General features: G+C 45.2%; 2 long non-coding RNA genes across 15 annotated transcripts in view; one reads left to right on the top strand and one right to left on the bottom strand.

Moving 5' to 3' along the window:
• Positions 1-1,096: 1,096 nt before the first annotated feature.
• Positions 1,097-23,847, top strand: part of LOC135173436 (uncharacterized) — a 212,312-nt gene continuing 189,561 nt past the window's right edge. For 4 of the 11 annotated variants that reach the window (XR_010301332.1, XR_010301324.1, XR_010301321.1 and 1 more), the window contains exon 1: positions 1,097-1,670. This is a non-coding gene — a long non-coding RNA (uncharacterized LOC135173436). Of the gene's footprint in view, positions 1,671-8,375; positions 8,435-10,303; positions 10,631-15,391; positions 15,715-17,572; positions 17,625-23,847 lie in introns of those variants that run through there. The other 7 variants (XR_010301329.1, XR_010301330.1, XR_010301325.1 and 4 more) reach the window with 6 other exon arrangements.
• On the bottom strand, positions 15,294-23,681 carry LOC135173435 (uncharacterized). 4 transcript variants are annotated; one of them, XR_010301320.1, is made up of 4 exons: positions 20,904-21,760; positions 20,471-20,513; positions 17,956-18,270; positions 15,294-16,600 (listed from the first exon to the last, which is right to left on the bottom strand). It is a non-coding gene; the product is annotated as an uncharacterized LOC135173435 (long non-coding RNA). The 4 variants fall into 4 exon arrangements; XR_010301318.1 differs by lacking the exon at positions 15,294-16,600 and adding an exon at positions 23,577-23,681 and having other exon boundaries at positions 16,923-18,270; positions 20,904-21,450; XR_010301319.1 differs by lacking the exon at positions 15,294-16,600 and having other exon boundaries at positions 16,923-18,270; positions 20,904-21,137; positions 21,271-21,765.

Below are 23,847 nucleotides of genomic sequence, written 5' to 3'. Positions count from 1 at the left end.
GGATGATCTTGGAGGTCTCTTCCAACCTCGTTGATTCTATGATTCTATGGTTCTAATGACAAAAAAAGGTGGCTGTGGGGAGCTCACACCTCAAGTTGAACTTTTCATAGGGTAACAGTTTCTACATATGGACACCTAAACCAATAAGCTCTCATCTCCTTCTGTGGGCAAAATTTGTCCTGTGGTGGGGTGGGGGGGTCAAGTAGTACTTTTTCATCATGAACCATGCTGTCATTGTCTTCCCAAATCTAGTTTTGTCCTACCTGCAATGAGAGAAGAATCCAGGGGAGGAGGCTTATAAATTATGGTTACAATAATGCCGGGAATAATTTGTCCCATTTGGGCTTTATTATTTACTTTTACAAAGATGACAGGTTGATGTTCCTCCCTGGACTGACTAATTTTCAAGGTCATTCCACAGTGGTGAGGGCTAGACTTGATTCCTTAAACCTGCATTTACTCAATTTTTCCTAAAAAGTTTTCAACAGATTTGTACATTGCTGCAGAGGTGCAAGGGGGAGGAATAGGTGGGAACAGAAATTATATTCCCTGACTGATAGAACTGTACTTGTGCCCAGCAGAGAGTAAAATAGGTAGATCAATTGATTCATTTTGGAGAAAATTAAAATACAAAATAAACAAAGTGCAGAACTGGGGTATTTTGCCCTCTGTGAGTGATTTTCCACATTAATTTCACATATTTTTCAGCTACGTCCCTGCCTCTGCACCCGTGCTTGGTGCAACCTTTCTCCTCCTTATTCCACCACATCTCCCTTTCCTCTCTCTTCACATTCCCCTCCTCACTGCTTTCAAATTTCTTCTTTTCCCCACTTTTTCCCTTTAACCTCTGACTGCCCTGGCACCAACCACCCCATCCCGCATCCGCGGGACAGTGTGCGCCGCCTCAGCCACACTGCCACAGTTCCACGTGGTATTTCCAAACTTTCAGACAACTTTCAAACAGGGGAAACTCCCCTTAACCTGCCTCCGGTTCTTCCGCGCTGCTCCGCGAGTGCGGACTTGGACGGCGCTTCGCGGCGCCGCCAGAGGGCAGCAGCACCGCGCGTGCAGCCGCATCCACACCCCCACCCCAGGTTCCCCCGTCCCCGCCAACCTCCTTCCTAATCGTCCTCTTACCCTGTCCCCCCATCCTACTCCTCCATTCTTCTCAACCCCTTCCTCGTCTCCCCCATCCTCTTTCCCACTGTCCCAATTCCCTCCCTCTCCCTTCTCCTCAACCTCTTCCCTGTCTCCCTCCGCCTCCTTCCCTGGCCACCCCATCCTCTTACCCCATCACTCCCATCCTCCTTCTCCATTCTCCTTTTCAGTCCCCCACTTCCTCTTTCTCCATTCCCTTCTACCCTTCTTCCCCGTATCCTTCATCCTCCTTCTCCTAGCCCTCCCCATCCTACTTTTCTCGTCACCCTCCCGCCCCTTTTACCGTCCCCCTCCGCGGTTAACGGCCGCCCCAGGCTCGCTTCTGCTCCACGTACTCACCGGAGGTGAGCGGCGGATCCCGCTGATCGGGACCCGAGACCAAGAGCTGATCGGGGCGCTGAGAGGTGGGGGGTCGGAGGGTTCCACTAGAGACCTCTCAGCTTAACTCCCCACTCTCACTGTTCATCTGCTCACTTGTTTCTCCGTGCCGGGGACAGGGATCTGCTCCGCAGGTTGGTTTCTTTGCCTTTTCTTTTAATAAGGTTTTATTGATAATAGTCTAATGAAAATGTTAACGGTGATGATTACTATTAATAATATTGATAAAAGTAACAATAGTAATATACTATTAATTCTGTATTTACTATTATTATTACATCATTGTCATATGTAACCCTCCACAGGGGCCCTGAGAGTAGAGAGGTCGGGCACCGACCTGCTCAGGGCGGCTTGAAAATGGGACAGAAGCACTTACCACTGGGATGGAAAAAATGGTATTACATTGGCCAGGAGGAGGAAAGCGCATTTTTGTTGTCAGTGCCGTTGTTTTCCTGAACGCTGGCGGGTTGACTTTCATGTACTTCGGTGGTGGGGTGGGCAGAGAGGTCCCGGCAGGGCGCCCCTAAGACAGCAAGAGGATCGCGGCTGCGTGCCCTCACGGTGTTAAGGGGATCTGGCGGCAGGTGTCTCCAGGTCTCATGATTTCGCACAGGTGTCTGCTTTGGATGGTACTCTCTCTTACCAAGGCAAAGGGAATGTACCGCTTTTCTGGAAGGAGTTCCTGCGTCCTGAGCTTTTTCCCACTCCAGATTTGGGAACTCTGCTGTTCGGATAAGAGGGGTTTGGGGAATTTTTTTCCCGGGAAAAGAAGGAAAGAAACGACTTGTCACTGGTGTCTGGGTAAAAGATGTCCGTGCAAGACAGGCTAGGTTTCGTCACCCAATAGGACCTTCATCTGGGAACTCCTCCGCAACACAACTTTGCATTTGGTGATCCTCTACCATCTACGCTTAATAACATACGACCAGAGAGTTTTGATGTGCTGCACGTTACAGGATGTCTGCGAGTCTACAGGGACACGAAGTCCCTGTGGTGGTTTTCTTGCAACTGATCTACGATCACTACCGGTGAGGGTTTAATGACTCGTGAAGATAATACATTTTTTTCCTCAATTCCAGAGTTCAGGAAGTGGAGTTTGTTATTTAGAATGGGAAAGAAAGAAAGGAAAGAAAGGAAGAAAGGAAGAAAGGAAGAAAGGAAGAAAGGAAGAAAGGAAGAAAGGAAGAAAGGAAGAAAGGAAGAAAGGAAGAAAGGAAGAAAGGAAGAAAGGAAGAAAGGAAGAAAGGAAGAAAGGAAGAAAGAAAGAAAGAAAGAAAGAAAGAAAGAAAGAAAGAAAGAAAGAAAGAAAGAAAGAAAGAAAGAAAGAAAGAAAGAAAGAAAGAAAGAAAGAAAGGAAGGAAGGAAGAAAGGAAGGAAAAGAAAAGATAGAGAGAAAGGAAGGAAGAGAAAAGATAGAGAGAAAGCAAAAGCCCAAATGAAAATTCAATAACCCAAGGAACAGGAAAAAATTATCAACAAGAAGGACAACTATGCACATTTTAAAAAATTGTCTTGTTGTTTCTAGTGTTTGGGGGAAATCATCCCCATTTTAATAAGCATGTGTGGAAAGAATCTGTCTCCCCCTAAAAAAATATGGTTTGAGGTTTTTTTTGTTTGTGGTTGAGGGTTTTTTGTTTGTTTGTTTGTTTTTAAATAGGGTTATTGATGCAATTAACATAGTTATGTTAACAAAATTAACATAACAATGAAAGCTGAAATGAGACAGTGAAGCCTGGGGAAGAACTGACTGATGCTCCTCATACACCCAGTTGCAAGGAGCCAGTTACTCTGTCTTTAATAAGGCTCAGCACACACCCTAGAGAAATTTTGCTACTTCAACAGGTTTTTTTTACAACACACCACCCAAACTTTTAAAAATAGGCTTCTAAAGGACATAATAAACTTTCTGCTGCCACTTTTTGGTACTCGGTCCTTCCTCAAGAAAGGAGTCCTTTCCCTGTAAGTTTTGCTGGAATACCAGTTGCAGGAATGCCAGACTGTATAAAGTTACTCAAAGAGAAAAAAATAAAAAGGAAAAGGAAGGAAGGAAGGAAGGAAGGAAGGAAGGAAGGAAGGAAGGAAGGAAGGAAGGAAGGAAGGAAGGAAGGAAGGAAGGAAGGAAGGAAGGAAGGAAGGAAGGAAGGAAGGAAGGAAGGAAGGAAGGAAGGAAGGAAGGAAGGAAGGAAGGAAGACATGGAAAGGGATTTGTACTTACAATGTTTTATATTAATGTTTTCACCTAGTTAAAAAGGAGGGTGGAGTGTGCCCTGTTTTAAGCCGAATTATGTACAAGACGTGCCAAGGACAAAGTGAGCACCCTAATTCCAGTTTCCACTGCCCAAACAGGCACTTTTGAGAGTGGCCTACTTTTTACCCAGGAGTACTGTTCACATAAAGAGCGTTAGAGAGATAAAAATCATTAGAGGAAAGGTGAAATAATTAGGGATGATTGAAAACGTTTTCTCCCCATTTTTATTATGTCAACCTCTTGGCAAGTTTGGGTTTTTTTTTTTTAAATTGATTTTTTTATTTTGGTTTGGTTTGAGTTTTGTGGTGTTGTTGGGTTTTTTTTGTTTGTTTGGATGGTTTTTTTTTTGTTGTTGTTTGGGGTTGGTTGGTTTGTTTTTGTTGTTTTTGTGGGGTTTTTGTTGTTGTTGTTGGTTGGGGGGTTTTGTTCTTATTTCATACTACTGCACTGGCAGAACTATCTGATAAATTTGGGAATAAACCAAACCTTGCCACACTTAAATACATTTGGAAAAGTTGAACTCCCTATGTTTACCTGTCTATATACATACATGTGTGTGTGGATATATATATGCCTTATATGTATATATATGTGCTTAAGTTTAACAACAAATGAATCTGAGAACTGTATTTTAAAACAAACATCCACACATCCTTGTAACGTGGATGCCTGGGCCAAATCCTGCCCCTTTAAAACCAACTGCACTGATTTCAATGACCAAATTGGTTAATTTGGTGATGATTTCATAACTGAAAATCCGCTTTTATTCTTCCCGTCTGACAGCAACTGATAGCAAACACCTGACCTGCCCAGAAGGAGCTTAACTAAATTTCGAAGTTGACAACAATTTTTATTTATCCTTATTTTAAATAAAACAAAATGTTAATATATTTATTCAATGCATTTAAGAACTGTCCTAAAGGATAAACCCTAGTGTGAGTGAGATCAAAACACTGCTGACACCAGAGAAAGGATGGTATGAGACAGTGAGCACTTGGTACTCACAGTAGTGGTTATAGACAGCATAAAGAAAAATAAAATTAAAAGTATATAAAACAAACAAGCAAGCAAAACGAATACATTACAAAACCATTAGTTTGTTCATTTTTGTATGCTTCAGGTGGCGGCACACTACAGAGAGAACATGCAGAGGGTTCTAACATTAGCCCTTCTGACCTGCAAAAAAAGTCAGTTCTAACACGTTTTAGTTTCTGTTTGAAAAATAAGTAAGTTAAAATGAAAACCTTTCCATAACTAGAATAAAAAACGTTATTTGACCATTTTATTTACATAATTTAAATATTAGTAAGTCTCAGTTTAGTGTGACTTAGATGTTCTTATTGATTATATCCATCAATTTACATGACACAAAGATTAATACTAAATTAAGGACAATTTCTGAACACAATATAGAATATTTTCAATACTTTTTTTGTTATTCATGCTAAAGCAACGAAGATTTAGTTTTATTTTTGAGCAATATGTGTTTAAATATAATGCAATTTCATGAGTTATTTTATTTTTATATTATTGATATAGTATCTCATTACAGTATTTTTTGGGATGTAATGTATATATCAGGTATAAACACCCCAAAACGCCTTGGTAAATATCAGTGTTTGCCATTTTTAACTCTCTTCGAAAACGAAACTTCCATAATCCCTACAGAAACCACTGAGGCACCTCGCTCAGCTCTAATTAGCTACACCGCAAACGGTATTTTGTTGTCATTTGCGTTAGAGAGAGAAAGGTTTGGAGTGTTGTAACATCTGGCGTGCAAACCTCCAGCAAATAGGAGTAGATGCCGTCAAGAAAGTGGGGATGTGATCTCTGGTAGAGGCTGCAACATCCTCTCCAGATACTAAGTTTTCGATAGACCTTCGGTAGAAAATCGCCTTCAGACGAGGAATGACAAGGATAATGGGTACGTCTTGCAGCACGGAAAGTTTGGAGGAGGTCTGGGGCGAGCCCTCCTTCACCCCCCACCTCGTTGAAGTGCTGCCAGCGCACTCCTGAAGCGCAACTCATCAATTTTCCTGTGTAATTAACAAAGACCTGAGGTGTTTGTCTTTCCCAGAGGTGATGTTGCAGGGATGTGCAGCCATCGCTTTCTCGGAGGGTAGCTGACAGACCTTCCCCGGTGTCCTCGATCTTGGCGAGCCCCGGCGGCCGCTCTCCCTTTGCAGAGCCCCCTCTAATTAATTATCAGCAGGAATATTAACGTTAATAACAACAACAGGAAGCGATGCCCCATTCGTAGAGGATGGGACCAGCATCGTTCGAGCTCCTTCGGACTCTTTTGGCCCTAGATTCGAGTTTCCCCCCACTTTCTGCCGAGCGCGGGTCCCGAAGGAGGGGCTGACCCTTAAAACGTGTCGCCGTCCACAGTGGCTGAGGAAGGGGGAAGTGAGTGGATCGGAAATGCTGAGGCGAAGGGAAGGGGGGAAGCCACGTCGCAGCCTGGTTTGGAGCAGCACCCGTGGCCACCTGCCTTTCTCTGTCTGTCTTCTTCCATCGCCTTCTCCCTTTTCCCCACCCGGCTGGAGAAGACTTCCCCGGGCTCTGTGCAAGCCGCGGTGCTCTGGTAGAGGCTCCAGAGGAGAGCCAAGGGACTCCGGGGAGCACCGGGGAGTTAGCGCGGGCAAGGCTAGGTATAGCACATCCCCAAGCCGATCTCCTGAAAGCACCGAAAGGAGCAAGCTGAGGTCCAGGCCGAGCGGGATGTGGAAAGGTGACGGAGTGACAACAACCCCAGGCAGCGGTGAAGTGAACTGCGGAGGCAACCCTGCCGGGAGAGGGGATTCCTCTACATCCCCCTTTCTCCTTAATACACACACACCCCACCACCCCCGCTCCCCGATATTTTACCGTCAGTGTCAAATCTTATTTAGACGAACAGAAGCCATTGGATTACAAGGCTGATCACCTGATGGGGTGTGGGGGGCAGAGGCTCGTCTATGGGCTCCTTAAACACCCACCCACAGGTTGGTGGATAGACCGGGAGATGTCCCCTTCCAGAGGAGAAACCAAAATAAAGGGGGTGGCAGCGAGCATTACAGTAGTTGCGCTAAAGGGAGGGGGCTACCCCTGGTACCCGGAGCGGAAGATGTACTGAAAGAGCACGGGAGCTTTTTGTCGACAAGCATGCGCACAAGAATAGGAAGGGTTTAATGAAGGTACTGCGATGCTCTCTCGGGAGATGCTGCCGGAGCGTGGGAACCGGCCCCAGCATCGCCGTCCGTCTGTCTATCCGTCCATCCGCACGGCCCGGCAAGAGGATGCGACGCCTCTAGCCTGGCCCTATGTGGCGGAGTTGGTGGGGAAGGAAGGAAGCTATATTCGTGTTTATCATTTTAATGTCAAAACACTCCTCGGCGGTTCCGGGAGTCAGTGGGACAGAAGGACAACACCCACCCCAGGAGGACAGACGGACAAAAGTCTCCTTCACTTCTCCCCGCGCTGGCCCGAGGGCGGGCAGGCAGCACTGAGGCACCTCGGGGCTCGGTCGTTGCTTTTAATCCCTATTTTCCCACTGCTTCGAGCGAGACCACCTCTCAGATAACCCAGGAGGTCCTTTAGCTGCGATGTGTTTACTAAGAAGGATAATTCGGGCTTGTTACACCGTGAGTAGTGTGGATAACTTACATTCGGGGTTTACGACAAGGGAGATGGAACCGATTTGTGTTGGTTTGCCTCGGTAGAGTGGTGCAAAATATGTCACGACTGATTCTGGAACCGTATATACCAGCCACGACACTCTAATACATATAGTTGATCGTGCGTGCACAGCAAAAGCCCAGTGCATTGTTAGTATTATTTTTATTTTTTTTTTTTTTTTTTTTTTTGCTGACAAGAAGAAACCAACTCCCGCAGACGCAGAGCAAATATTCTCCCAAAGGGCCGGGTTATTCTTTTCTCTACCCTGCTGAGATACTAGACAACCAAAATTCCTAGAAGGAGTTGTGGGAAATCAGTTACAGAAGCATACCAGCTCAGCGGAACGCCGGCTAATGAACTACCAAAATGACGAGAGAAAAAAAAAAATATTGGGAGAAGTGGCAGCTAGTCCAATCAAACGTAACCTCCAGCTTCTCGGGAGTGTGTCTTCCTCCTGACAGTCTAGTGCGATTAGAACTTCTCACTTACTCGTAAAAAAAAAAAAAAAAAAAAAAAAAAAAAAGACTTTCAATATCATCAAACATTTCATTTTCACGATTTCTATTTTTTTTAAATTACATATATAAATAAAAAGGAAGGAAGATTCGTGAAAAGGTAAAGCCTCGCAGGATTAGCTTCCGAGGAAAGGGTCTTTCCCGTGCAGCACCGGCACAAGTTAAATAAGGAATAGGGACGTTATGCAGAGACAAACATAGGAATATTATCCCTCCCTGGGACATTGCACCCACCCCACTCCCTGCTCCGCGGTTCGTAAGCCAGCTTTTCTTCGGCACTCAAAGAGACAGACTCTGTTTTGATTTTAGCAAATAATATGCGAAGAGAAGAGAGGGAATGGGATGAGGCGGGGGTGGGGTGCGAGTATTCTGCCTCCGTGTGTGAAAGGTGCGGAGAGATGCAGAAGGGACCGGGGGGGAGGGAGGGAACGGGTGTGCTGCCCATCACCCGAAGACACGGTGGATGCTCTGCTTGCAGGTAGCCGTTCATCCTTATTCTTGACAAGTCTCTATATTATTATGTATTATTAATATTTAAAATATGTTTGTTATTATTGGTTATTAAAGATTAATATTTATTAATATTATTAAATTTTGGTGGTCGTAGTAGCATAACGTCTTAATATTTTTATACTTAATAATAGCAATAAATATTTTATTGTTGGAGCAGAGCCCAGATTCGGCTTTAAGGGGCAGAGATTTAGGGAAATCCTTCCTCCTCCTCCCCGTTCCTACCCTTTCCAGGATTTGGGAACAGGGAGATTTTGTTTTCTCCTGTCTGTTCCTGCCCATTCCTGACTGCTCCTGCCTGCTCCTACCCGCGGGTGTCGCTGTGCCTCTGCCGCCGCCACCACCGCCAGGAATGGGATCAGGACTGGAGACTGGAGCCGGGAGCCCTCCGGACAAGAGGTCCAGGCAGCCGAGGGGCAGTGGGGGTAGGAAATGCCACGCAAAGTATCAAGGTGCCCCCTGATCCCTCGTCCTACCCACCTTTCTCCCTTGCTCAAGTCGTAATTAGAGTCCAGCCAAACCAGGGAGAAGAAAAAAAACCTCTCATCCAGACTGAAATGTAAAAGGAAAAGTATGTTTACATCTTAAATTATTCCGGGGGCGTAGTTTATAGGAAACTGCGAAATATCTGTGCATTTCAAACCCCGTCTTTATTGACAGGTTATTATATATATTATATATATATATTTTTTTTTTTTTTAACTTTTTTTTTTTTTTAAAGAGCCATCGGAAAAATCGGTCTGGTCGCCCTTCGGCCAGACAAAATCGCTCGATGCACGAAAACTCTTCTGCTCAGGCCTCTCACCCAGGGCTGGAGGTGAAGTTGGAGTTTTGCGTGCTCACTAAAAAGCCCCTAACAAAAAGCTTGACTTAAAAAAGTTAAGCTTGCGTGCTTACTATTTAGCCGTTATTTGAAATATGGATGGAATTGTTGAAGCTCTCATTTCCCTTACTCTTCTGCCGCTCTTCTTGGCTTCTGACTTGCCACCTCTAACCTCTAGAATATTACTTTGGGGTTTCCTTTATTTTTTTCCAAAGGTGCCGTGAGTGTGTATCCGAACAGAAAGCTTTTTGTGTAACGATTTTAAATTATTAATGTAGGGGTTCTGTGTTTAAGTAGGTATAAAACTATAAATTAAGGGTTTTTTTCCTTCCTAAGAGAAAAATATTTTAGTTTTCTCATGCTAAAGTTCATTGGCTTAACTTAAAATTATATATTGGAACTTCTACATTTTTTAATTTCAGTTATAAATACTTGCGGGCAAAACAAAACCAACAAACCAAAACCGCTAAACCCGACCACAATATTTATCTATGTCTGCATCTCCTCTTCCCTAAAATAATACTTTTTTTATGCCAAAACGCGCATGTTCACGTGAAGGGCGATTTGCAGTCCTGATTACTTATATTTTGGTAGGGCTAAAGAGACGACGGAGAAAATGTGTAACTCTGGAAACTCTGTTTAGATAACTCTAAGTATTGAAAGATAACTCTAAGTATTGAAAACACTGGGGGGGCATAAAAGAATAAGAGAGAAAATGGGGGGAGAGGAAAACGTACGAGGATAGGGGGATGTGGCAGAGAAGATGAGAAAATGGATGTATTTCATCCATTTACTTATTATCAACCCGGCTCCCAGTCTCATCTCCGTAGCTGCAGCAGCCAACTCAAGCTTGAGCATGGCTAGTGTTTTGAGGGGGTTGGGTTTGGGGTTTTGTTTGTTTGTTTATTTGGGTGTGTGTGTTTACTTATTTACACGTGAAATCGCCGTTTTCGGTGGTATTTTGGGCACCTCGGGTGAAGCCGTACGGGTGCGTCTATGTGAAAGGCCAACCTTGGGTAACGCGTGTGAGGGAGTGGAGGGAGATGGATATTTATTGCTCCTTTTCCACCCGTCGAGTTCACGTTCAAGTGGCAAGTGACGGAGGAGAGACAGCTCGGCCAGCGCTGCCTAGTTCCGCCCGCCCCACTCCCCTGCCTTCGCTTCAAACCCCCTTCTCCTACTAGGCTTATTCAAACGCCGCCGCCGTATGATAATGCAGGGCGGGGAAGGGGAGGGCGATTTGGGGTGTGTCTGGGGGAGATACTGCGACATGGACCCTCAGCATCCCGTGCGAGGTGGTGCTTCGGGGGCGGCCCTGCCCATCTAGCCAGGTTCTGCGAGGTAAGCAAGCAGCGGGAGGGATTTTCCCCCCCCCTCCTTTAATGGGGGTTGGTGGGAGATGCTCAGCGAGTAGGGACTGGCGTTCACCTCCCACTTCCCACACACTCCCTCTTCATAATGCTAATGAGGGTCCGCAGGGGAGCGAGAGGTGCACGTGCGCTAATTAAAAACGAGGTGAGGGAAGTTCGGTTGGTGTCCGCGGGCCAGGAGTCCCCGCTGTTGGCAAAAATCGTGCAGAATTGGTATTTTGTTCACAAATTGTTGCTATGTGTAAGGTAAGAGAGCTAGACTCATGGATGATGGTTTTCCCGGCTTCCGTTTTGTCTGGATGTTTTTTGTTGTTGCTTTGGTGTTGTGGTTTTCTTTCGTTTGTTTTTTTTAGTGCTTTGCATATGCCCATCTGACCACTTTTTACTGGGCAACGTATCAGTGCACAGCTTGTGAAGTTGGAGTGCTGGGAATAGCATAAGGAAGGCCGAAAAATTAACATCTATATGGGCTGGTGAAACAGGCATTGACTGACAAAGACCAAGCATAAAAGGCTGTTCTTTATTTGGAAAGTATGTGTGTATGTATATATATATATATATATATAAACTCAGGACAGACATTGGGGAGGGCCAGTTTGGTCCTACACATTCATGCAGGTAAGTCATTCATAGTGTAATTAATTATCTATGCATGGACTTCGTGGGGTTTTTTTAAAGTGTGTGTGGGCTGGTTTTTTTTTTTTTTTGTTTGTTTGTTTCTTTGTTTTGGGGGCTACTTGGTTTTGTTTTGGTTTTGTGGGTTTTTTTTTAATGGAATAATATTAAAAATATAGTATGCCTGGATCATAAAAAGAGAGTAATCTCCTGATTTTAGTCATATTCAAGCTACTCTTCTTTCTTCATTTCCCTGTTAAGGTAAAGCAAAACATGGCAACAGTGTTTGTAATATAATTCAAGGCCTGTGGAATTTCGGATAAAACAAATATCGGACAGCAATGTTAAAATAACATCTATAAATGTCGGGATTTTTTTCCCCCTGGTGAAAAAATAGGTAGTAGATTTAAAGCCACATAGGTTAAGATGAAATATAATGCACTTAACACTATAGCACTTAAGGCAGAGAGTAGAAAATGTCGTCTTCAGAGAAAGATCCCTCTCCGTACCTGGGTCCACACACTTTAAAGAAAGATTTAGAAATAAAAACGTCTTGAAATGAAGGCAAACGTAAGTGGTGTTTCAGGCAGTCACTTAGCAATGAGATTACACAAATCCTTTTGAAACAGTCCCATTTACACGCACTATATATATCGCTCGTACCTTAAAATGTTTCAGAGTGGTTTTGGTGTTTTTTGTTTGTTTGTTTGTTTGATCGTTTTTCCTTATAAGATAATTACGTGATCAGACTTCCTTTTCGGAGCTGGAAGGTGTGATAACTGAGCAGGGCAATGAGATCCTCCTTTCCCTTCAAGACCCAGTCAATAAGCATCTTATTCAACTTGCTTTGTAATATCAGAGCTTCCCAGCCTGACGCAAACAGACGCATGAAGGAAATGGGATTTAAAGACATGTACAGAACCAAAAAACCCAGGCACAAAATAGGGGGGGAAAAAAAGGAAAAGGGCAGAAAGGAGAAACCAGATGAAAAGCGACAGCCTACAACTTTCAGAATACTGGGGGGGAAATGCAAATATACCTTTACATAAGCGTCTGTGTTAAAAGCAACGGACGCTGGAGCCAAGAAGAACAGGAGGAAGATGACAGGAGGATAGCGGAGCCCACATCACGCCCCAGGGCCGCCCACTCTCGTCCAGGCTCTTCTCCGCGGCCCGCATCGCTCATTGCGGGGATGTTTGTTATGTTGTCGAGGATGGTGATGTTTGGAAGGAGAAGGGAGGCCTTATTTTTTGTTCCGTTCATTAGGATCGTCCTCATCAGGAGCGATGGCTCCGGGAATCCGAGCTCTCTTCTCCAAACAGCGAGATTTGCATATTCTACTTCCCGCGCACCCCCTCCTCCCCACACACTTTTTTCCTTCCCTGTTTTAATGGCCTAATTTCCTTGATAAATGTAAATTTAGCCGGACGTACAGTATGCTGACGTCAGTGGACGTGACCTCGCCGTTAAACTGTGAACGTGAAGTGGGGATGGGGGACGTGATGCAGGGGCGCAGCCGCGGAGAAGCTCCGAGCCGCTTAGAGCAGTCAGATCTGGCAGAGCAGCCGGCAGCACTCTCCGCAGGAGAGCAGTCTGCCTGGCTGCTCTTCTGTCTGCTGAAATGAGCACTGGAAGCAGCAACAGCAGCGGTAGCAGTTCGCTCGGCCCCTCCTTGTCCGGCCCCAAAACAAAGCTTACCTTCCGGGAGCACTGCCGAGCCTTGTATTTAATAGATTTATTTTAAATGGCATGTTATTTGGTGCTTCTTTTCATCAGCCGACGAGCGGGAAATACAAAACTCTGAGCAATTTTAATTATATAAATCTCTCCTCTTCCTTCCCAAAATACTGCATGACAGAGGCATGTAGACATAGCCGAAGCATCTGTTCTGCTGGGCAGCGATGCTTTGGCGGGTACCACGGTGTTCGGCTCACTGTGAGGAAATGGAAGCAGACAGGAGTGGGAGAGCTATAGTGGGGAAGGCTGAAGCCACTTCCCGCTACAGTCCGATCTGCAAGTCAAAGCCACTCTCACGGCTTTGCAGTCGTTCCCCCTCTCTCAACATCATCATCGGAAGGAGAAGGGTAGCAGAAGGTGGGAAATGGATCTTTATGCTCCTCTTGCTTTCCCCTCCTACCTTCCCGGCGTTGTGTAACGATGTTTGGAGAACTTTCAGAGCTAGGAGAAATCCTGAATTCCTGCCGGAGAAACAAACCAACAGCTTTAAAGAAAGGGTGTTCTGAACTAGAGCCCGAATTCCTGTTTTTCCTTCTGGCCTTATTTACGTATTTTTTCAGCCTACTCTGAGATGTTCTAGAACATCTCTCCGGACCGTGGCATGGTTTCCCAGAGCAAACCAGCTGCATACAGGAGCATCACACGCCGCACACCCCACCACCCCCGTCCCTCGCCTCTCCATTCAAGGACCTCAACTCCAGTGCTCATGACAGGGAGTGGACACGCGAATGTATTTCTGTCCTGTATACTCTTAGCAGGGTCAGAGTTTTTTTGTTTGTTTGTTTTGAGGAGTGTTGTTTGCCTGGGTCTTTTTGATGTTTTTATTGTTTGTTTGTTTGTTTTGTTTATGTGGGGGTTTTGTTTGGTTGGTTTTTGTGGTTTGTTTTTTGGTGTGGATTTTGGTTTTCTTTTTTGCTTTTTAATTTTGTTTTGGTGTAGTCTTGGGGGCTTCTCCTGAAATCCCTTGGTTAGCTGCGGGCTGGTTTATTTTCGCTCCTCACAGAGCTCTCTTTGTCCGCCGGATCCCCAAGGGCTCTGCCAATGGGAAATGCCTCGGTACCGGGCGGCTGTGGCGGGGATTCTGTCCCCGGTCAAGCCCGCGGAAATCTACGTCGGCGCATGGCTGAGTTCCTCCCCACTCCTGAAGCCGCGCTGCGGGCTGGACGTCCATCTTGCGCCATATATATATGCATATACACACACACACGCACACACACACACACACACATATATATATATATATGTACGCGGGTGTTATAGGTATATACGCACTCGTTTTTGAGACTCGCCCCTCCCCACGCCCGCCCCTACCTTCCGCAACCCCAGCTCCCCCCATACCCACGCTCTTTGACACTCGTCCACGTGGGGCCGGGCCGTCGGGTAAAGACATCTCAAAGTGGGGAAGCCAGCAGACATCCACTACCGCGAGCTGTGGTAGGGGAGAACCATCCTGCCGTGCGCCACCTCACTCCATCCCTCTCTGCACACCTCCGGTTCCGGCACACACACAAACTTCTCCTAGCCTGCTTTGCCACCCCCATCTCTACCCGCCTCCCGCTCCCTAAAACCCACCCGAGGCTGTGACGGTTGTTGTCACGCTGTTTCCAAACCGGGAGCGACGGATGAGAGCGGACAGAAGGAACCGTCAGCGTTTCAGTACATCTTCCTTTCAGCGACGAGAGGTCACGCTTCAAGTTTTCATGGCAGCAGGGATGGAAACAGTCTCTTTTCTGTTAGTGATTTTGGGCCAATTTTCTTCTTTCTTCCTTTTGTTTGTATTTTTCTTATTGTTATTTTTTCCATGCTGTTGGCCGGCTGGTTGGTTTGGACAAGAGCTGTACAAAATGTCAATATCTTCCCTAAAATAAGATTCGGAAGAAGTTAGCTGGATGAAAACACCTTAAACAACATTATTTTTTTCTTATATCTTCCCGGTGAAATGAGCACTTTCCTTCTTCTTCAGGAAAAGGCAGCCATTTCTCTTCTTTAAGACTAGACATTTCTAATTTGTTCCGACTGTCAGACTTTGAGAGGTTTTGGTGCAAATTCATTATCTCTGGCAACGCATCCTGTATAGTAGGAACTGGAGAGACCGTGGCAATGGATGAACAATTGGGCTTCAGTTCGCCAGCAACAAAAGCGCTGGGGAGATCGGTTGAATTTCAGAGCACGTCCTCCTCAGCAGAGAGGGCTGGACTAGACCTTGGCCAACCTCTCCCCCCCACCCCCCCAAAAAAAAAAAAAAAAAAAAAGAAAAAAAAAGAAAAACACACTTGCAGAGCTTCACACGCAACACTTCAGTTTTTACTCCGGGGCGTAGGAAGAGACATGGAAACAAAAGGGGAGGGGGAGACGAGGCGGGGAGGGGGAGGAGGAGGGGAGAAGAACTAAAAATTGAAAAAAAAGCCCCAAACCCCGAAACCAAAACAAACCAAGGCAAACGCAAGCCAACTTTCTATTCCTTTCCCGTTTTCCTCGGATGGATGATTTCTAACTCAGAGCCATTGGTACAAGAATGACACTGTGGAGCTAAGCGGCACTTTTAAACAGGGATGGCAAGGGGAAATACAGGACTTTCTGAAAACATGAAAGAGCTTTCTCTGCTACGAGGGGGTCCAGCCTTGGGGATCTTTGTTTGCCACAGGAGACTCGGCTCACCCCTTAGATCTGGGGCCGAATCTTGCTCTGATAAAGGCGAAAAATGTAAGTACCGCGGAGTGCGTGTGTGTGCAGGAGAGGAGTGGGATAGACCGATCTTGATTTCCTTGCAAAATAGGGGATGCAGAGCCCCAGAGAGATGAGGGTTTTCTGGAGCACTGTGAGACTACCCTAGGGCCCCCTCTCCCCGGGCATCTGGAGTCTGTGGCCCCGGCGAGTCTCTAAGCTTCCACTCGACCCCAGGCGAGGGAAATTTGGTTAACAAGACAGGCTTTATGACTTGACACGGCGGCTTACCAGGCCGATTTTGTGCGTCTTATGTTAAACTGTTGGTCGTGGGCCGTAGTTAGCTGTGGAAAATGTTAATTATCAGGCAGGGTGTCAAAGAAAGCAGAGCCGTGGCTTCTTAGAGAGGAGCCTTGACAATGCCTGGGTGCCCTCGGAAGGTGTGCAGTAAGAGGGACAAACACTCATTGAGGTGGAACACAGGGAAAACTCTTGTGGCCTTTAGATATTCAAGATAAAAAAACCCAAACCAACCAAACAGCCAACCAAAAAAACTCACCAAAAAAACCCAACCAAACAACCCAATAACAACCAAACCAAATCAAAACACCAACCAACAAAAAAAAACCCTCCTCCAAAAACCGAGCCGAAGGCACTTCTTGCTCCTGGCCGAGGTGCAAGAGGCTGCAATCAGTCCATCCCTTGCCCCACGCAGTGGGTCACTTGTAGAAAGCAGTCACCACTTCACGGGTTTCTCAAGACTTATCCCTGTCTAAACACGCAACTCTCCTTCCCTCTGTGCCGAGGAGGTTGTTGGCAAAGCTGTGATGATGCTCGTGGCACTCTTCGCCTTCCGGCCAAGGCAGGGTGCGGCAGGCCCGTCTCGGCTCATCCCGGTTCAGGAGGGCACTGTTTAGGGGGACTACTGTTGGGAAGGAGGGGGCTAAGCTGAAGCCTGGGGAGCATCGCTGAAGGGCAGCACAGCCGCCGACTCTGTCCCAGAGTCTCCCTTGCAGTGGGGAACTCGACCCAGGGGTGCTTTGCTGCATCCCTCCATCCTTCCTACCGAAAACTAGCATCCCTCCAATTCACCTCAGATCCACGAATCATATGAAATCGCTTCACTGTAAAACAAACTTGGTTGTTCCGTGGGAAATAATGATAGTGTGCCTTTTTTTTTTTTTTTTTTTTTTTTTTTTTTTTTTTTTTATGAGGCTGGTGTAATCGACATGATGCAAAAGAAAAGAGTAGGTTACGTTGTATTTATTGACCCCGCTCGGAGGGCAGTAAACAGAGAACATGCCTTCCCGGCGATCCCGTTTTCAGGACACCAGAGGTCTACAAGGGCTGGGAAATCTGGCGGGGAAACGCTGGGTTAATGTGTTTTGCATGTTTTGAACTGAAGGCTAGGTGGAGCCTCTAGCCTTTATTAAATAACTGGTAGCTTATAGTATGCAAATTCTATATCTGCCTCTGCAATTTCCATCAGTTCTCTCCAGCATCCCCAAACCTTTTGCTTTTAAGTAGTTCTCCGGAAATAATTTGATATTAAAAAAAAAAAAAAAAATCGCATTATCTCCTGTAAATATTGATTAACATGTTTAACCCTCCAGACACTGGAACATGTTTCCCATACCTGTTTTGTATCACATTAGATCATTTGTAGGCAATGTACCTAGTTACTTCCCCATTTAATCTAGAAACAAGTGGTTTACTGATGTATTTAATAATCTCAGAAGTTAATATGCTCAGTGTCTTCTAAATACACACACACACAGACGGAGGTTTACCTGTTCACCTATATTTCACGGATAAGAACCAAATGCTAGCAGTATTTGAATTATGATCTGTTTCCTTCCCTCCCATCCCTCCCCCTCCCCCCATCCCTGTTTTTCAGATTTAGACAACACAGAGAGGCCCACAGGGATTGACAATCATGACATGAAATGGTAATTTCAACATATTTTGTTACTTCATAGAAGTCAAATGATACAATACGGATTGTCTTCAGACATGGATGAATGTTCTTTAAGAGCACAGTGTTTCTGTGTGTAATTACTGACTATCTGTGGGCTGAATATATATTTTCTCGCCAAGACTTTGAGTTCTTGATGGTTTTCCTTTTCTTATTTTGTCATTTGGATTTGTACTAGATAGATATTTACATGCCGTACTCTCAGTATACCAGGAGAGTAATCTGCAGTTGTCTGTGAGATGAAATTGTAGTCATGAAAGAGATGATGAGACACTTTTACTAGAAGGCAGCATCTAGTGACTTACCTGGCTGAGAGGGAAGGGATGCTCTGCAGAGAAAGCTGGTCTCTGTTGTGCTGTTGTACTACTCTTTACATCCACACGAATTCTATCATAATTTAGTAGGACAAGGAGATTTATTTGATGGTGTGCTCTTCTTATGTACCTCTCAGAGGTTTGTGCGTCTTCCCTGTGGAAGGTGGGGGTGCTGCCATAAGGACGGATCTCCGATGACAGCAATTGGAGAATCATCAGTATTCCTCTTCTAAGTAAATAGAGACTGTTTATTTTTGAGAAATCCATGCAGGGTATTTATTCTTTAAGTCACAGCCATCTGGAGACCTATAAAAAGATTAGAAAACAAGCATGGCAATCACACACTAATCTACATTAGTGGGAATACATTAGGGAGGGAGGAGGGAAAAGTCAGTGTTTGGATTTCCTGTCTTCCAACATGCACATAATTTCTATGGTGGTTTTGGAATGAATAAGCTTTATACAGTTATGTAAGCTGGAAGGAAGCAGGCAGTGTTAGCACCTGCTTTTGACAATGCAGGTGATATTTTGACAGTAATTTCAGAACTACACATTGCCAAAACTTTCCACATGCCAGACAACACTGCATTCTTGGAAATGCATTTTACAGCTGCTGCATGCATGTTGGTGATATTCAGAGTAAGAAAAGACTTTTTGAGCAAGTCTTGATGAACATCCACCATCTGTGAAGGACTGCTAGATGTAATTGGCAGCTTGGCTAATGAACAGCTAGATCATAACCATCATGTCGGATCTTTTGACTTAGAGAGGCTTTGCTGTTTAATGAACAAAGGTGGCAGGTGTGTTGCTGTTACTTCACAAGTCTGTGCCTAAGTGAGGTGGTCATGAGAACAGGGTTTGATGTTTTACAGGTATAAGTTGCATGCTTGAAACACACCAATTTGCACTAATATGCCTTACATTTAGGTGTAATAAATCTAGTAACTTGGTGACACATTTTATTTAGGTTCATACATTAATGTGTACATGCACCTGTTTTAATATGCATTATATGTACACATAACTACATCAGCCTAGATGTGCACACACATAGCATGAGGAACACTTGGAGTTTTATGCTCTTCACTGAAAGCATTTAGTGTGCAGGCTTACAAGCAATACATACCTGATCAACAAAGCTGCAGCCCCCAGCTATTGCCAGAAAAAGCCTCCATCCCTCTATCTGCCAGTTCAGAAAAGCTCATTAGAATTTTACATAACAAAATGATTATGTGCCTCTGAATGTATTAGATGTCTGATTTGGTCCTCCCTGTTGTGCCTGAACAGCCTGAGAGGTGATGAAGAAGCTCAGGAACTAATAATGCAGCATGATGAGAATTCTAACTGGTTTGTGCCAGGCTTTGTATTTCACACACACTGGCACCATCAGCTCTGGTTTCTCTCGGCTACAAAAGATTGATAGTAAATTGTGGCATCCCCCTGCACCAGAATATCTCAAACCTGTTTGAAATGAGATGCTGAGAGTCTGAAAGCATAAGTGAGTGGCTTCATTAGCTGTATTGCTGCTCAACTAGAGATTGAGCAGAACATGTGTTACTTCGTGGTGGCAGTGGTAATTCTGGGGCCTTGTCTGACAGACAAAATTGGTTCCCACTTTTGATGCTTCTGTAATATTAACTTATTTTAAAAAATTGACTGGCTCATAGTTGTAATTTTACAGTCTAACCACAACCCCGCAACAACCATAAACATATACATATGCATGTACCTAGACTGACACATGTACATATGGTTCCCTTGTGCACACACAAACACACATATGCTGTATGATGCAAGCAGGCTATGCAGCCAGCTCAGAGCAATAACTTCAGTTTAACCCCATGCATAAAAGAATTTCCCTCCCCCCACACCCTCCAAAACCAGCAAATACAGATATGTTTAAATGCAGTCTGGCACTGTTGGACTATATGAGGACATAATGATATGAACAACACAATGCATCATGGTATGTTTTGCATATTAAGAGAACAGTAGCAGCATGTATTTTAAGTCGTAATTTCTTCAGGAGTGCAGACCTAATGGAAGGTGTTTGTCCATGGCAGGGGGCAGGGTTGAACTAGATGGTCTTTAAGGTCTCTTCCAACCTAAACCATTCTGTGATTTTGTATTTTGTCTGTGCTCAAATTGCCATATGCATCCTATACTGTGTCCAGTGTGGATGAGCTGTTAAAGTGCATTTATTAATTTTAGGAGTAAATATGATAGATCAAGAGTAAACATGATAGATGGTAAATATGAGGAAATTCATTGTACTATGTATACTTGGGAGACATTTAATGTTTGTACTTAGAGAAACTCTTTGCAGGTTATACTGCTAAGTAATTCAAGGTACCATGGGGTTTGGGTTTTTGGTTTTTTTTTTGTTTTTTTTTTTTTGGGGGAGGGGGAGGGGTGGTGAGGGGAGAGGGAAAATGGGGGGAGGGGAAACTGAGAGACTTATATCCTAAAACTGCATAACACATATTAACAGTTTGGAAAGACTTGCCTCCATCGGTTCTTGAAGTAACGTCAGCATACATTTCTTCTCCCTATGTACGAGGTAAATAAAAACAAAAGATAAATCAGTGTTTTATGAAGGCGTTTGGTCAGATGATGTATAGCCTTAGATAAGCCTTGCTGCAATGTTCACCTGTGTTGCATTCTAACGCAGGGACACACACAGAGGCTGGGAGGGATGCTGGGAGGGATGGAAGAGGGAGAAGGGGATATGGATGTTATAAAATGCAGCTCGCAGCTTTCCCAGCAGGCAGATAAAGGAAAACGCCTTGCACAAATAGTCCCCGTGTAAAACACCACCGAGATGCAGAGCCATTAAAAATAAAATACAACCCCTCTCAACACCACCCCAGCCCCGTCACAATACAGCGGAGCAAATTGTCAATGTAATTACACACCGACTCACTGCGTAACAAACAGACCTGGTTCCCGGCCTCTCAGACAGCAAGGCCTCGGCTCTGAGCCACAGCAAAGTGCCTCCTCGCATCCCTCTGCACAAGTTGAGGCTACCAGAAGAGAAATGCAGGCAAAAAGCTGATCCTCCCCGGTTCTGAAAACGCTTTTATCTGTCCTTAGAGAGATCTTTCTGCCAGTGTTCGGATATCGGAGCGGTCTGCGCTGGCGAGGCGGAGTGTGAAGGCGGCGGGCGGATCTCCCTGCAGCCGGGAGAGAAGGAGGAGGAGAAGGAGGAGGAGAAGGCGATGCTGGCTGCGAGACGGGCCGGTTGCTGGTCACTCATGCATAGCAATAGCTGTGTGTACTTGAGATTTCTCATGACATCATCATTACCTTGGTCTCCCGCGGTCCAGGACCTCTGACCTTGCCGGGCTGGTCCACGTTTTGGAACTGAAACCCCTCCAATGATGGCTCTTTTCTCCTTCTTTCAGACGGGGGGAAGCAGCAAGCCGGCAAGACTGCATCTTCTTGTCCCCAGCTCTAGGAGCCCCGAGAAAGCGAGGATCTTCCCCCCTAAAACATACAAGTACGCAAGATGTTTGCAATCAAGCTGCCACCATTTGCTAAAAAAGCTCTGTGCATAATCTAAAGGCATCAGGATTCGCGTCCTCGAATCATCTTGGCACTTTCTACTGAAATGGGATTTAAAAAATAAAATTCCCCCTTTTTCCATCTTCTCCTTACACCGCGCTGGAAATTGCCGATGACTTTTACATCTTTATAGAAGCTAAAGACTATTTTCGTGAGAACGAAGTGATTTACAATGCAAAGAGAGGCCTGCGAAGGAATGGATGCTTCTCACTCTTAACGCAGCTTGACGTACCTTACCAGCTGGTTTTATTTTCTGGTGTTAACAGACGAAACGTTTGGCTTTCGCTGCCGGAAATTACGGGCTTTAAAGAAAACCAAACCAAAACCCAACAAAGTTCGGAATAAACTTTGAAGGCAACATTTTGGATGTTATTAGCCATAGACAGACACGAAAACCAGGCCACAATTGCATAAAAGGATGAATATTTTTTAAGCAGCACTAGGTGCTCCTGGAGGAGACAACACGGCTATTTGTCAGAATCCGGATTCTAGCAAAGGGGAAATAATAATAATAATAATAATAATAATAATAATAATAATAATAATAATAATAACTATTATATAAAAGCTTTGAGGGAAGCGAGTTGTTATCTTTGGTTATCTAGCTGTATGAGTGTTTTGGTCTTCATAAAGCTAGATAACCGAAAGTAAAAACTCCTTCAAGATCATCGTACAGCGTGTGAAATGAAAGACTACAGCGGGAGACTGTAAACAAACCAAACCATCCCCCAAAACCCAGGAAGCCCGGGAACGTTTATTGAATCTAACGTTTTTACCGCTGGAGGTGGGAGTGGAGGAAATTAAATGGCATACTTATTCCAAAATAAGCACTTGTCAGGTGGCATAGGATGGATAGCCAGGAGCTGCACAGACGAAATGGTAAACAATGTGCTTGGTTCTGGATAAACATCTAAAGACAAAGCTAGGCCAGATCATGCTTATCTGGGCTCAGAGGAATTTACATATTTATTTTGTCTTAGAAAGCTGTTTGAGAATTTCGGGTTTCATCTTACAAAACGATTCATTGCAATGAAATGGTCTTAAGAGTAAGACAATGATGAAGATGATGGTGGACTGGACTAAGGAAAACAAAGTAAAACGATAAAGAATCAACAGACCAACTCAAAACCTGTCTGCCTGTATATGGATAGAGCATTGGAGTTTCTATTTCCAATTAATATGGAAGCAGGCTCTCGGAGGAAAAAAAAAGTTTACACTGGAATGTAGGCAAGTTCAATAATCTATATCTGCTGAGAATTCGACGGAGCCGCACAAAGATTGGGGGGGGGGGGGGGGGGGGGGGGGGGGGAAGTGATGACTGATTTTTATTCTTCTATTCAAAACGCGAGGACAGATGCTTCTCTGTTCAGAGATGGTTTCCTTGAGGAAGCTACTGAAGCAGAAAGACATGGTGGAGACGAGAACACCTCCCCCCTTGTCAAAAGTGTTAAAAAATGTTCCATGCCTTACTCCGCGCCTAGCATTGGAAATGAAAGTGACATTTACTCCCAAACCCACGTGTGCTCCTCCTCTCTTTTTGTTTAAGGATGATGAGATCTATCCAGGAAACAGCTCTGGCATCCCAAACCGAAATAATCAGGACGTATAGAGACCTGACAAAAAAACCCCAAAAAACCAAAACACAAACAAACAACAAACACCACCACTCCACAAACCCAAACAAAAAAAACCCCACCAAAACAAAAAATAACACCCACAAACCCACAACCAAACCAAAAACGGGGGGAGGGGAGGAGCGGGTTGGGGTGGGGTGAAGGGGGCGGTGGGGAAATGCTGAGAGTCTGTCTTGCCTAATTGATTCCGTTAAACGGCGTATAGGAGATGTGAACGGCTGGGCGCTCCCATTCCCACGCTCGGGGCAAGTGGCAATGCCGTGCCCCGGCAGCCCGTGACGGACAAGCCCGGCAGGGGCCGAGGGCTGCGGCGGGGGCCGGGATAGACTAGGAGGGAACTGGAGGGGGGGGGGGGGGGGCTGGATCCACCGCCGGCACCGTGCTCCTCTCCTCATTCTTCCCCATCCCCGTTACCTTTTCCTAGAGCAACTTCCACCCGCGGGATGCCAGGAAAGGGGTTCGCGGATGAGGAGCCTGCCCTTTTTTCCAGGCGCAAGTTCCACCCTTTGCCCGCGGATGATGGGGATGGGGGGCAGGGGGTGGGGAATTGAAGAAGAGAGGATGGGCCCAGTGGGAGAAGGGAAGAGCAGGTGCGGCGGGCCGGCCTGAAGAGCATCCCCGTGTTTTTAGTAAAAGGGAAGTGGGGGGAGATTTATCTTTTAAACTAGCGCAGCTCAGGCCCCTC

Source organism: Pogoniulus pusillus, chromosome Z (assembly GCF_015220805.1).
Source record: "Pogoniulus pusillus isolate bPogPus1 chromosome Z, bPogPus1.pri, whole genome shotgun sequence".
Lineage (NCBI taxonomy): Eukaryota > Metazoa > Chordata > Aves > Piciformes > Lybiidae > Pogoniulus > Pogoniulus pusillus.
The sequence above is the reverse complement of the archived record's forward strand: the minus strand, read 5'-3'. Positions and strand labels throughout refer to the sequence as shown.